The sequence below is a fragment of the Bufo bufo genome, chromosome 2, assembly GCF_905171765.1.
Source record: "Bufo bufo chromosome 2, aBufBuf1.1, whole genome shotgun sequence".
Taxonomy (NCBI): Eukaryota; Metazoa; Chordata; class Amphibia; order Anura; family Bufonidae; genus Bufo; species Bufo bufo.
In genome coordinates, this window is record NC_053390.1 from 302,207,534 (window position 1) to 302,220,129 (window position 12,596).

General features: G+C 44.9%; 1 protein-coding gene across 4 annotated transcripts in view; it reads left to right on the forward strand.

Annotated features, from left to right (window-relative positions):
- The window catches only part of LOC120988998 (M1-specific T cell receptor alpha chain-like), a 377,020-nt gene that overhangs the window by 155,855 nt on the left and 208,569 nt on the right, over window positions 1-12,596 (forward strand). The window lies entirely within an intron of this gene.

Consider the following 12,596-nt stretch of genomic DNA (forward strand, 5'->3'; position numbering starts at 1 on the left):
AGATGTACCTGTCTAGTGAAGTGACGGTACGGTATGGGGTGTACAGCTGGTTCGCCTCCCCGTGGTGCACACTGGGTAACTCTAAATGAACCAGCAAATACTGGTGGTCAGACAAAGAAGGCTTCTCCTGAGTCCTGACCAACAAGATACAAACTATAATCTATAGACTGTGTGTGGTATTTAGTGTGCGGCATGACAATGAATGTGCATGTGAAATATATTTCTCTGCTTTCCATACAAATATGCTACTAACATACTGGGTGTGATGTCACAGCCAATCACTAATATCTAGTGAGACCTTTATAAAATGTGAAGTTGAGTGCACTTAAGAAAAATTAGAATCCCAGAAGTTCGCACTGGCAATTTTTTTATATTTTTTTTTATAATCTTTATGCATATAAAGCGTTTGTTCAGACATGCAGGTGAAATGTAATCAAATACACTACTTTTAAAGTAATTAATTATTCCTCTTCGTCGCTGAACTTAGTTCCAACCATCAGATCCATGTCATTTCTAGTCAGTGCAAACCAGTTGCTGTAGGCCATGCCTTCCTAGCGCATGTGCTCTTGCGATTAATACTTTGCTGAAATTTTGCATTAAAAAAAAATAATGCTTGTAGATCGCAGATTTGCTTAATACTTCTGGTATGTCAGTGTCCATTTTGTGGGACTATGTGTGCACATCTAGTAAATATTTTGTGGCTGCAAATATGACCTGGAGGTTTTTCAGGTTCGCCTGCCATTAAAATGAAATGGGACCCGCCGCGAACATTTGATCGCGTTCGCGCACTGTCGCAGAAGATGTTCATCCATCCCTACTGAGGCCTTCCGGAGCCTGATGTCGGCGGCCGTCCCTTGGTACGCAGTCCCCAGCTGCCACTATTTTCACGGTGTGCCGTGCCCGCCTTAGACCAGCATGTGTCCCAGAACATCCCCCCCCGTGCCCTGACTAACGCAGTTACTGGGAAGGTCCACTTAACCACGGACACATGGACAAGTGATGGTGGTCAGGGACGCTATATTTCCCTGACCGCACACTGGGTGAATGTTGTGGAGGCCGGGAGTGAGTCGTATCCTGGGATGGCACAGGTGCTACCCACGCACAGGATTGCGGGCCATACGTCCGTCAGGGTCTCCGCCAGCAGCTATGTTACTGGCTCCAACCCCCACTTCTCCTCCGCCGCCTCCTCCTCCACTTCCACCTCCAGCAGCAGTCAGTCGCTAGCTGGAAGCAGTGTAGCACTGCAGTGGGTAAGCGTCAACAGGCCATGCTGAAGCTGATCTGCTTAGGGGACAAACAGCACACCACCGCAGAGCTGTGGCAGGGTATAAGGGACCAGACCGAGCTGTGGCTCTCCCCACTCAACCTACAACCAGGCATGGTTGTGTCTGATAATGGCTGTAACTTCGTGGTGGCTTTGGAGCTCGGCAACCTGACCCACATCCCATGCCTAGCCCACGTCTTAAACTTAGTGGTTCAGCGGTTTATCAAAACCTACCCCAATTTGCCAGAGCTACTAGGGCACACATGTGGCATGCCTTCACATTTCCGCAAGTTGTCCACAGCTTCAGCCTGTCTGTCAATGCTGCAGCAGCGCTTGCGGCTTCCAGCTGACCAACTGTTGTGCGACGTGAGCACGCGCTGGAACTCTACGTTCTACATGTTGGCCAGGCTTTGTGAGCAGCAGAGGGCAGTTGTGGAATACCAGCTGCAACATGGTCGTCACCTTTCGGGTGAACTGCCACTATTCACAAGCGAGGAGTGGGCATTGATGTCTGACCTCTGAAGTTTTAAAAAACTTTGATGAATCCACACAGATGGTGAGTGGCGATAATGCTATTATCAGCGTAACCATCCCACTGCTGTGTCTACTCAAACGATCACTGCTCACAATTAAGGATGACGCTCTGAATGTGGCAGAAGAGGAAATGGGGGAGGACATTACACAGGATGATAGCTAGACCACCCACAATTCGTCTTATCGGACGAATTGGACCATGAAGAGGAGGAGGAGCAGGAGACAGTTGCCTCTGCTGCAGAGGGTAGCACCCATGGAACTTTAATTCCATCTGTTCAGCGTGGATGGGCAGAAGAGGAGGAGGATGAGATGGAGAGTCATCCTGATGTCGACATCAACGTCTTGCCTGTTGGTACTCTGACACACATGGCTGACTTCAGGCTGCCTTTCCCGCGTCCCTCGCGTTATACGCATTTTTAGAGAACACGGATTACTGGTTGTTCACCCTTCTCGACCCCCTACAAAGAGAACTTCTCATCTCTCATTCCTGTGGTAGAGAGGACAAGTAAAACAGTGCAATAACAGAAGGTACTTGTTCAAAGTTTGCTCCAAAATTTTCCATCTGACAACATGGCCGGCAGAGTCCGTACTTCCTTTGGCAACCGAGGAAGGGAAACAAGGGGAACACACAGCAGTTCCAACAAAGGCAGGGCAGCACTCTTCAAGGCATGGGACACTTTCATGACACCCCGCCAGCAACCTCACCCTGAAGCGCAGCCTAGTGGTACAAGGAGGGAAAAGTTTTGGAAGATGGTGAAGGAATACATAGCAGACCGTGTCAGCATCCTAAATGATCCCTCAGTGCTTTACAACTACTGGGTGTCCAAGCTGGACACGTGGCACGAACTTGCGCTCTACGCCTTGGAGGTGCTGGCCTGCCTTGCCGCCACCGTTTTGTCTAAGCGTGTATTTAGTGCTGCTGGTGGCATTATAACAGATAATCGTATCCACTTGTCCACTGGCAATGCTGACAGGTTGACTCAGATAAAAATGAACAAGGCCTGGATTGCCCCTGACGTCACAACTCCACCAGATGAGAGCTGAGCTGATGATAGATTGAAATTGCCTTTATGTCCATCATTTATAATGTACTCAATCTACTGTAGTGTATTCCCATTCACCTTTTACAAAAAAAAGTATATGGTTGAATCTTGTTTTCTCCTCCTCCTCTTCCTCATCCAGAATGTATATATTCCCTCCACTCAAATATTTTTTTTTTTTTTAGGGTCAGCTCCCCAGCAGGCACTCGCATATAATGTTTTAGAGGGTCAGCTTAGCAGCAGGCCCTCGCCCCTCATGTTTTGGGTGGTCAGATCAGCAGGCCCTTGCTCCAAATGTTTTTGAGGGTCACCAGCAGGCCATCAATCATAATTTTTCAAGGGTGTGTATGATGCCCTCCTTTATGTGTAATAAAGGGTGCATTGTAGTGCCGGTTCCTTGTAATTTTTGGCAGCCCTTTCACTTAGTGCATAGGCTTTATGAGTGTAGGAGTCCCACTACCTGAACAATTGTACCTCAATGTGAATGAGGCCCTCCTTTATGTGATATACAGGCTGTTTCGGGGTGCCTCTTGCTTGTAATTTTTGCAGCACTTGCACTTTAGCAGCAACCTAGGAGTCCAAGATGCATCCAGACATCGTCCCCATGCTGTTCCCGATCCATTTCAGTGGTGTTTGTCACTTTCTTACTTTTTCCAATGGACCAAGCACCTTCCCCTCTTCAGAGCAGGGGGTGCCTGGTTGTCTCCCCTTGACTTCCATTATACTCGGGTGCTGGATCGAGCACACGAATATAGCAATGTATTCGGGCTGAACACCTGAATACTTTGGTGCTCGATTATCAGTAATATTTACCCCTTTTCTCCCGTGCCGCTTTCCATGTACTGCTCCAGTCCAAATACTGCTGTATGTTTTCTTGGCTGCATTGCACACAGGTCACTCATCACTGCAGCCAATCTATGACCACGGCAGTGTTGTCCCATGTACTACTTATTGACTTGGCAGCTTGGGGACATGTTACTGCTGAGACCAGTGGCCAGCATTGGCTGCAGAAGCACAAGTGACCCTGTCTATGCGGAAGTTGACATATTGAGACTGGAGGTTCAGTGAAGACATCTCAGGATCCAGTGATCCGGAGCAGGCAAGTATGGATTGGGGTGGTGTATTATCAACTCAGGAATGTATGGTATAAGGTGTAGATCTCAGAGGTGGGGCCAGGGCCGGCGCTACCATAAGGCAGACCAAGCGGCTGCCTTAGGGCGCGCCCTGCGCAGGGCGGAAGAATGAATGCTTTATTTATTTATTTTTTTGCACTTGACTTACTTGAACCTGCCGCGCCCGCCCTGCGTGTGCCAGCCGGCGGCCGTGGCGCTCGTCTAGTCTAGTCAGGGACTCAGGAGTCAGGGCAACAGATAATACCACCCACCCGCCCGCCCCCCTCCCCAGCCTGCGGTGTGCGGCTGTGCTGTGTCTGTGTGCCGGGCCGCCCGGCCGTCGTAGTCAGGGCAACAGTTACATAGCTAGGCAGAGATAGATGATCATAGATGATAGCTAGATTCATTCATTGGCTCAGGCAGCGCGCCGCTCTGGCTGCCACAAGTGACAAGTCACCTGCACAGGGGGGGCGTGAGTAGACACAGGCAGCCGCGGCCCGCGCCTGCCAAGAAATTGAATCAGAATTATCTGATTAATCTGATTAGATCATCTAATCAGATTAATCTGATAATTCTGATTCAATTTCTTGGCGGGCGCGGGCCGCGGCTGCCGTCTGACTCTGCTGAATATATTATGTCTGAGTGACTGAATGAATTCTGATCTAGATCAGATTCAGATCAGATTATCATCAGATTCAGATTAGATCAGATCATGATTCATTCTTCAGTCAGTCTATATATTCATTGATGCTGTGCTAATCCTTAAGAGCCTCTTCTCTGGCGCCTGGAGGGAGGGCCGGGGGGACAATGCAAATGTCTGTACTCTGAGTATGTCACTGTATGTGACATGGGAATGGGGCCAGGCCGCCAGGAAGGGTCGGCCGGGGGGAAAATGATGTGCCATGGGGATGGGGGGGTGTAAAATGTGACGCAATAGGGGGTAATGATGTGATCATGGATGGGGCCAGAGCCGTCCAGGCGGGGGGGAGAAATGTGACACAATAGCCTATTAGAGGCATTCTGTCATAATAGAAGTCTACGAGAGCAAAATAGAATGTCTCTAAAGGTGTCCCTTTTGCATTCTGTCTTAAAGGGCTTCTCTCACCAGAATTATCCCTATTAAACTGGCTGACATTATCCATGTGCTAATGTTAGCAGAAGGTAACTCTGCTATTCTTGTGTGTATTCATGCTCCTGTTACTGCACAATTCTAACTCTTATAATATGCAAATTAGCCTCTAGGAGCAAGGGGGGTGTTGCTTCTGCTCCTAGAGGCTCAGTTCTCCCACCTCATTCCACTCCCTGCCAGTCTTGATTAACAGGCCAGCGTTCGTCTTCTCCTGCCGGCCCTGTGTGCTGGGTAAACGGCACGGCACAGGCACGAGATTTACCCAGCAGACAGGGCCAGCAGGAGAAGACGGCGCATTGTGGCAAGTCATTTCCTGAAGCACCGTACATGCACAGCAGATTTTGGAGACTGGTTAAAAAAACTTTCATTTCATTTTATTTTACATTTTTCAATTTCTATTGTTTAAAAAATTAACATGCTAACCATTCATTAGTTTTGGGAGTAGACAACGAAATACAGAATTATGTGTAATTTTGTATAATCAACCAGTGAGTACAAAACTCTGGAAGATGTACAGTATACAACTCACAATGATTGAGCAGATAGCACATTATAAGACAGGCAATGACAATGAGATGACTGAAGCTTTGAGATGTAATACCCTGAACAAACACAGGATGGCAGAAAGAGCTTAATACAATGTCACTTAACAATAAAGAGCTGATGCAACTAAAATATGAAAACGGACATTGTGCAGGGTTGCCAACCAGAGTTTTTCTTTCTTTTGGACAACTTAACCCAAACTCGCGGACGGCCAACATTTTTTATGTACAAATTGGAAAACCATAATAAATTATAAAGATTATAAGTAACACGTGTATAGCTCAATATACTGATAAGAATTTCTTCAACATTCACTGTGAGCTGTAAAATGATGATTACCACCAAAATAATCTAGTCAAGTACCGTCAGGTTAAAAGAAAATCACGGACACAGGAAGAAAATCCCCACCTATTTTTACAGACTGTCCAAAAATTTCTAGACAGTTGGCAACCCTGACACTGTATAAGTAGAACATGCAAAATGCACACAATCTCCTCTGTAATATTTGTATATTTGCTGACCATTCATCTAAATAAGAATTTCAGAACCTTATGTGCTTGTCACCAGGGGAATTGCTAAAGGCTAATGGGCCCTGTGCAAGAGTTCAGCTTGGGCCCCATTCCTTCAATGCTTTGTGGCCAGGGGCAGGGAAGCACATTGCCTTCATGCTGCCTGAGGCAAAAATTGAAACACCCCCCTCTGCCTTTGCCAAATGCTTGACTTAACCCCTTCTATCTAGCCACAGGTGTAACTTGACCAGCGTGCACTTTCTATAATACTGGTGTCTTCTTATGTGGGACAAGGGTCTTTGGGCCCCTAAGGCTCCTGGGCCTGGTAGTGACTGCAACCTCTGCACCCCCTATAGCTATGCCCCTGCTGGTCACTAAAAGAAATCCAGGATGATTGGAAGTGATTTTCAATTGCAAAAATGTTCTGCAATAAATTTGGCACACGTGAATATACAATTTTATAGGTGCATTGCTGAAAGTGGCTGTGGAGTAATATTCTTTTTGCCAAATTCAGGCTATGTTCACATTTGCCTCCATCACAAATTTTGTTAGGGCTGATGGGAAGAATAGAGCAGTGCTGTACCCTGGGCACTCCCATCCGGCGCTGGCAGTATTTGCTCAGATCACGGACTGCTTTGTTATTTTCGTAATAAACAGGTAATGATGCAGATGTGAACAGTGCCTTAGATTTGTACAGAAGAAAACAGCAGGGAAGAGGTACAGTTAGGTGCATATATATTTGGACAGAGACAACGTTTTTCTAATTTTTGTTCTGTACATTACCTGTAATGACCGGCGTCACGCACAGGGAGGAAAAAGGGAAAGCCCTGCCCAAGGGAGAGGGAAAGGTGGTGACCCCTAACTCACCTTGCAGCTGGCACCTGACTGCCCTGACGTCCCTAGACGGGTTCCTCACCCGTGCGGCGATCACGTGCCTAAACCCTGGCTTTCCCTAATATGAGCCCTAGATAGTGAACGGGCCGGTGGGATCGCTAGTCCGCACCACTGTCACTAAGAGGGAAACACCAGGGAGAGGACAGACAAAACAGACAAACACATACACCCAGGTGGGTGACCACAATAGACCACAAAGGTCCAACAGGGATCCGGAGGGTAGCGTTCTGGACCAACTACCAGAGAACGCAGCAACACAGCTCCAGAGGGTCAGAATAGATGTCCAGGCAGGAAGCTCTATATCTGGCAACCAGAGAAGTGTGAGAGAGGAATATAAGGAGGTTTGGGAGTGCTGGACAAGGAACAGCTGAGGAAAAGGAGCTACGGATCCCTGAGTGAGCAAAAAGGGTTTGCAAAGCAAACCCAGAAAGCTACCATAAGGAAAACAGCCCTATCTTAAATAGAGCGTGCAGCCAACCGCTGCGACTTCCTGACCCCGGGTATAACGGAGTCAGGCGTGGTTCTTGACACCCTCGTGACATTACCACAATGGATTTTGAACAAAACCATTCAGATGCAGTTGAAGTTCAGACTTTCAGCTTTAATTCAGTGGGTTGAACAAAATGATTGCATAAAAATGTGGTGAACTAAAGCATTTTTTTAACTCAATCCCTTCATCTCATGGGCTCAAAAGTAATTGGACAAATTAAATAATTGTAAATAAAATGAAAATTTCTAATACTTGGTTGAAAACCCATTGTTGGCAATGGCTGTCTGAAGTCTTGAACTCATGGACATCACCAGACACTGTGTTTCCTCCTTTATAATGCTCTGCCAGGCCTTTACTGCAGCTGTTTTCAGTTGTTGTTTGTTTGTGGGCCTTTCTGTCTGAAGTTTAGTCTTTAACAAGTGAAATGCGTGCTCTATTGGGTTCAGATCAGGTGATTGACTTGGCCATTCAAGAATATTCCACTGCTTTGCTTTAATAAACTCCTGGGTTGCCTTGGCTTTATGTTTTGGGTCATTGTCCATCTGTATTATGAAACGCCAACCAGTCTGGCTGCATTTGGCTGGATTTGAGCACACAGTATGTCTCTGAAAACCCCAGAATTCATCTGGCTGCTTCTGTCCTGTGTCACATCATCAATAAACGCTAGTGACCCAGTGCCACTGGCAGCCATGCATGCCCAAGCCATCACACTGCCTCCGCCATGTATTACAGATGATGTGGTATGCTTTGGATCATGAGCTGTACCATGCTTTCACCATACTTTTTTCTTTCCATCATTCTGATAGAGGTTTATCTTGGTTTCATCTGTCCAAAGAATGTTCTTCTAGAAGTGTGCTGGTATTTTAAGATATTTTTTTTGTAGAAAAGTCCATTCTAGCCTTCTTGTTCTTGAGGCTTATGAGTGGCTTGCACCGTGCAGTGAACCCTCTGTATTTACTTTTATGCAGTCTTCTCTTTATGGTAGATTTGGATATTGATACGCCTATATCCTGGAGAGTGTTGTTCACTTGGTTGGCTGTTGTGAAGGGGTTTCTCTTCACCATGGTAACTATTCTGCAATTATTTCACCACTGTTGTCTTCTGTGGGCATCCAGGTCTTTTTGCATTGTTGGGGTCACCAGTGCTTTCTTGCTTTCTTTATTTCTTAGGATGTACCAAACTGCAGATTTTGCCACTCCTAATAGTGTAGCAATTTCTCGGATGGGTTTTTTCTGTTTTCGCAGATGAAGGATGGTTTGTTTCACCTGCATGGAGAGCTCTTTTGACCACATCTTTTCTTCTCAGCAAAATCTTCAAAATGCAAGCACCACACCTCAAATCAACTCCAGGCCTTTTATGTAGTTAATTGAGAATGAAATAATTAAGGAATTGTCCACATCTGCCCATGAAACAGCCTTTGAGTCAATTGTCCGATTTACTTTTGGTCACTTTAAAAACAGGGTGCCACATGTAAAGGAGCTGAAACTCCTAAACCCTTTTATCCAATTTTAATGTGGATACCCTCAGTTGAAATCTAAAAGTCTGGACTTTATGTCCATGTCCGTTATAGAACTGTAACTTGAATATGTTTTAGTAAACAGGTAATAAAAACTAAATTTGTGTCAATTTTGTATGTGTCCAAATAGATATGGACCTAACTGTATATAGGGTTTCTTGTTTCTTCTGTATCCTCCATTTCAGTATATGACAAATGAAAAAACATTCACATAGTTATTCCATCAGAAGCGTTCATGATAAACCTCCAATGCTTGTCTATCCCAGACAGTACTCCAATATATTTACATCCTATACATATGCTAGACATTTTCAAGCCTCATATCCAAATGAAGCTGTTACTGTTGCAGTGACCAGTGAGGAGCTGGAACAAAGGGTGGGAGTAGTAGTTGCTGTGGCTGTCAGTCAAAAACAGTGGCTGTCCACTCACTGTTGCACTCTAGGCTCCCTTGTGGCAGTGCAGCATAAGGAAGGGGAACCAGTTTTTCCTCAGGGGGCACACCCTAATTCTGGGGCTCATGCCTGATGGGGTACCCTTGATGTTAGGTGTTTGGATAGGTGCAAAGCAGGTTATTTAGCGCACAATAGCCAGCATATGGTGCAGGAGCAAGAAACCAGACCAGAGTTAGAAGAAGTCTCTCTTTACTGTAGTGCAAAATGGGAGTTCTCGTACATCCAATTATAGGAAAACACATTTCCAACTGCACATAGTGCAATGCTCTCCCTGATAGCATTGTGTGGATTTAAGCAAGGACAGGCATGATGTCCTTCTTTCTTCTCTAGCTTGCTAAAGTCTTTCGCAGTAGAATCTTTGGCATGCAATAGTATACTGGCAGTAATGGCTGTAGTGTCCACTGTGGGATACAGGGCTTTAAAGGCATGTATGGAAAGTATGTGTCCAAGTGTGAAGGGTTTCTTAACAGTATCCCTCCACAGCAGTAAGGTTTGAATGGCTATTGTTGCAGATTACCTTACAGACTCCTAGGATTGGCCATGCAAATTCAAAGTTCTCCTTTTCTCTCTCCTTATCTCTCTCTCTGTAGCTCTTGCAGAGATCTGTTAGTCTATGAAACCTGAGCCCCTAGAAGAATGAACACAAGGCACAGCTTCCATACTCTCTTAAGACCAGCCCACATCTAACCCAACAAGGGCAGAGCCAGGGTGATCAACCCTGGGTTTGCCATCCATACACGCTATACTGATGAAATACATAACAGTATACAATGCATCACACAAGGCTAGTTTAAAACTTGCTTTCATGAGATCAGACAGGCTGTTCTGGCAGGGAATGTATCTCTGGATCCGGCTTTGCTGGAAACGACATGATTGCTATCTGGCCCTATTAACTATAATGGGGACTGGCAGAGATCCAGACACAATCCGGCAAATATGCCGAGAATCGGCCAGACTAAAACTGCTGTGTGCAGATGCAGATGGTGTCATGTGGTCAGGAGTCAAGTGGGTATTTGATTTCATTTTCTTTACTACCTTTAGTGATTCATTGTTACTACTGAAATACTATAGTATGGTATTATTACTACTGGAGGCACAATAGGGAGACCTTTTTTTTAATACTAGGTGCACTATAGGGGGGCCTTATTACTACTGGGGGCACTATAACGAGACCTTATTACTACTTGGGGAACTATATGGGGGCCTTATTATTACTCAGGGCACTATAGGAGTTCTTTACTACTACTACTGAAAGCACTATAGGGGCATGATTACTACTGGAGGTACTATAGGGGGGCACTATTATTACTGGGGCACTATACTGGCAGAGGTTAGTGGGGTGATGGTGGTGCACTTAGCTCGACCTAGTGGAGGTTGGATGAGATGGGGCAGCCCCGAGACATAACCTTGTTGTGGCATCAGAAATGCCAAATCCTCCCCTGCAACTACAGTATAGTATATAAAATGTGAACCAGAAATAACACTAGCTGGGTATAATCAACTAACAAGTGCATTTATCTGCATTGCAAATTGTGTTGCTACATTAGATGTTGAGGGGGAGAACTTTACAATTGTAGGGTAGGTTGAAGGCAGGAAATGATTTCCTTAGATGATGACAAAACTTGAAATACAGAACGTTTGACTTCACAATTATCAATCGACACATCAAAGCACAGAACATGGATGTTAGAATAATTCTCTGTGGGATACTTCTGGTAGGTAAGTATACCACTAAATACATGTATTTAGTATTTTCTGGACCAGAGGAGGTCCACTATTGTAGCAGTAAGTACATGGAGTACTAGTGAGGATATAGCTACTCTTCTTTCTTTTCCTCTTCATCCATTCTTGTATTGGTCATAATGAATTCTTCATATCTGCAGGAAGAAATAACGCACAGTCCATCAACCAGGCATCGACTCCACAGCTTGTCCTCCAAGGAGCTCCTGTAGCCCTGGAATGCACATATACATATTCTGGCGTTCCTTATCTTTTTTGGTATGTGCGGCATCCTGGAAAAGGTCCTGTTCTCCTTGTGAATAACCTAGGGCAGAAAGAACACAATGGATTTTCAGCTGATAATGATCAGAAAACATTTCACATAAGGAAAGCTCAAGCTGAAGTGATTGATTCTGGTCTATATTTCTGTGCTATAAGTGACACAGCGTGTGAAGTCTAACTGATGCCTGTCACATAATAGACTGTTTTGTAATTCGCACTAGGGTTTACCATATGTAATCTATAAAATAGTCTGGGTATTTAACATATCCTTCATTGGAAAGATTCTTACATTTTTGAACATTTTGGCTTTGTTACTGTTTTCTACTTCTGCTGTTCAAACATGCTCAGTCATTCTCCACAGTCAGGTATCTGCATAGTGATCCTGTGTTCACAGCAGAGCAACTAATAGAAATAGCTTGTGTTTCCTGTAATACAGCTAAGAGTATGTTTCAATCTGCACTGGAGACTCAGTTCAGACCCTCCATCATAGAACGTGTTAAACATTGGGGAGAAGTCATATATGCACAACTATATTCTCCGCTAAAAAAAGCATTTTCCAGAAGGAAACTGAACAGATCCCGTGAGAGTCAATGGGGCCTGTTTGCCTCAGTTTCCTTCAGTTATGTGTCCAGGACGTCCATGTGGATGTCGGGTCTTTATAGGTTATGCCTACTCAGAAGCTGAGCGGGGGCCATAGCCACCCAGTTTCTACTGTCTTTCACAGCATACTCCTAAAGGCAAAGTCCATGATCATCAATAACGCCGATCATGGACTTTTAACACTTCGGATGTCATGATCAAGTCTGACCACTGCATCTGGTAGGTCTTTTTCCAAGAGCACTCCTGGGGCCCAAACAGCTACCCCATGCCGATATCAAGGGAGCTGTTCGATTGGTATGACAAAAATAAAATATTAAGATCATAAGCATTGTGGCTCCCACAATGCTTACACTATTAAAATATGAACATATTCATTCTATAGGATAAATGTTGTAACAGAAAAAATATTCTGTTTTTTTTATTTCTTCAACTTCACAAAAAAATGAATAAAAAGTGTTCAAAAAGTCAAACACACCACAAAAAATATCAATAAAAACAACAGTGTGCCCTGC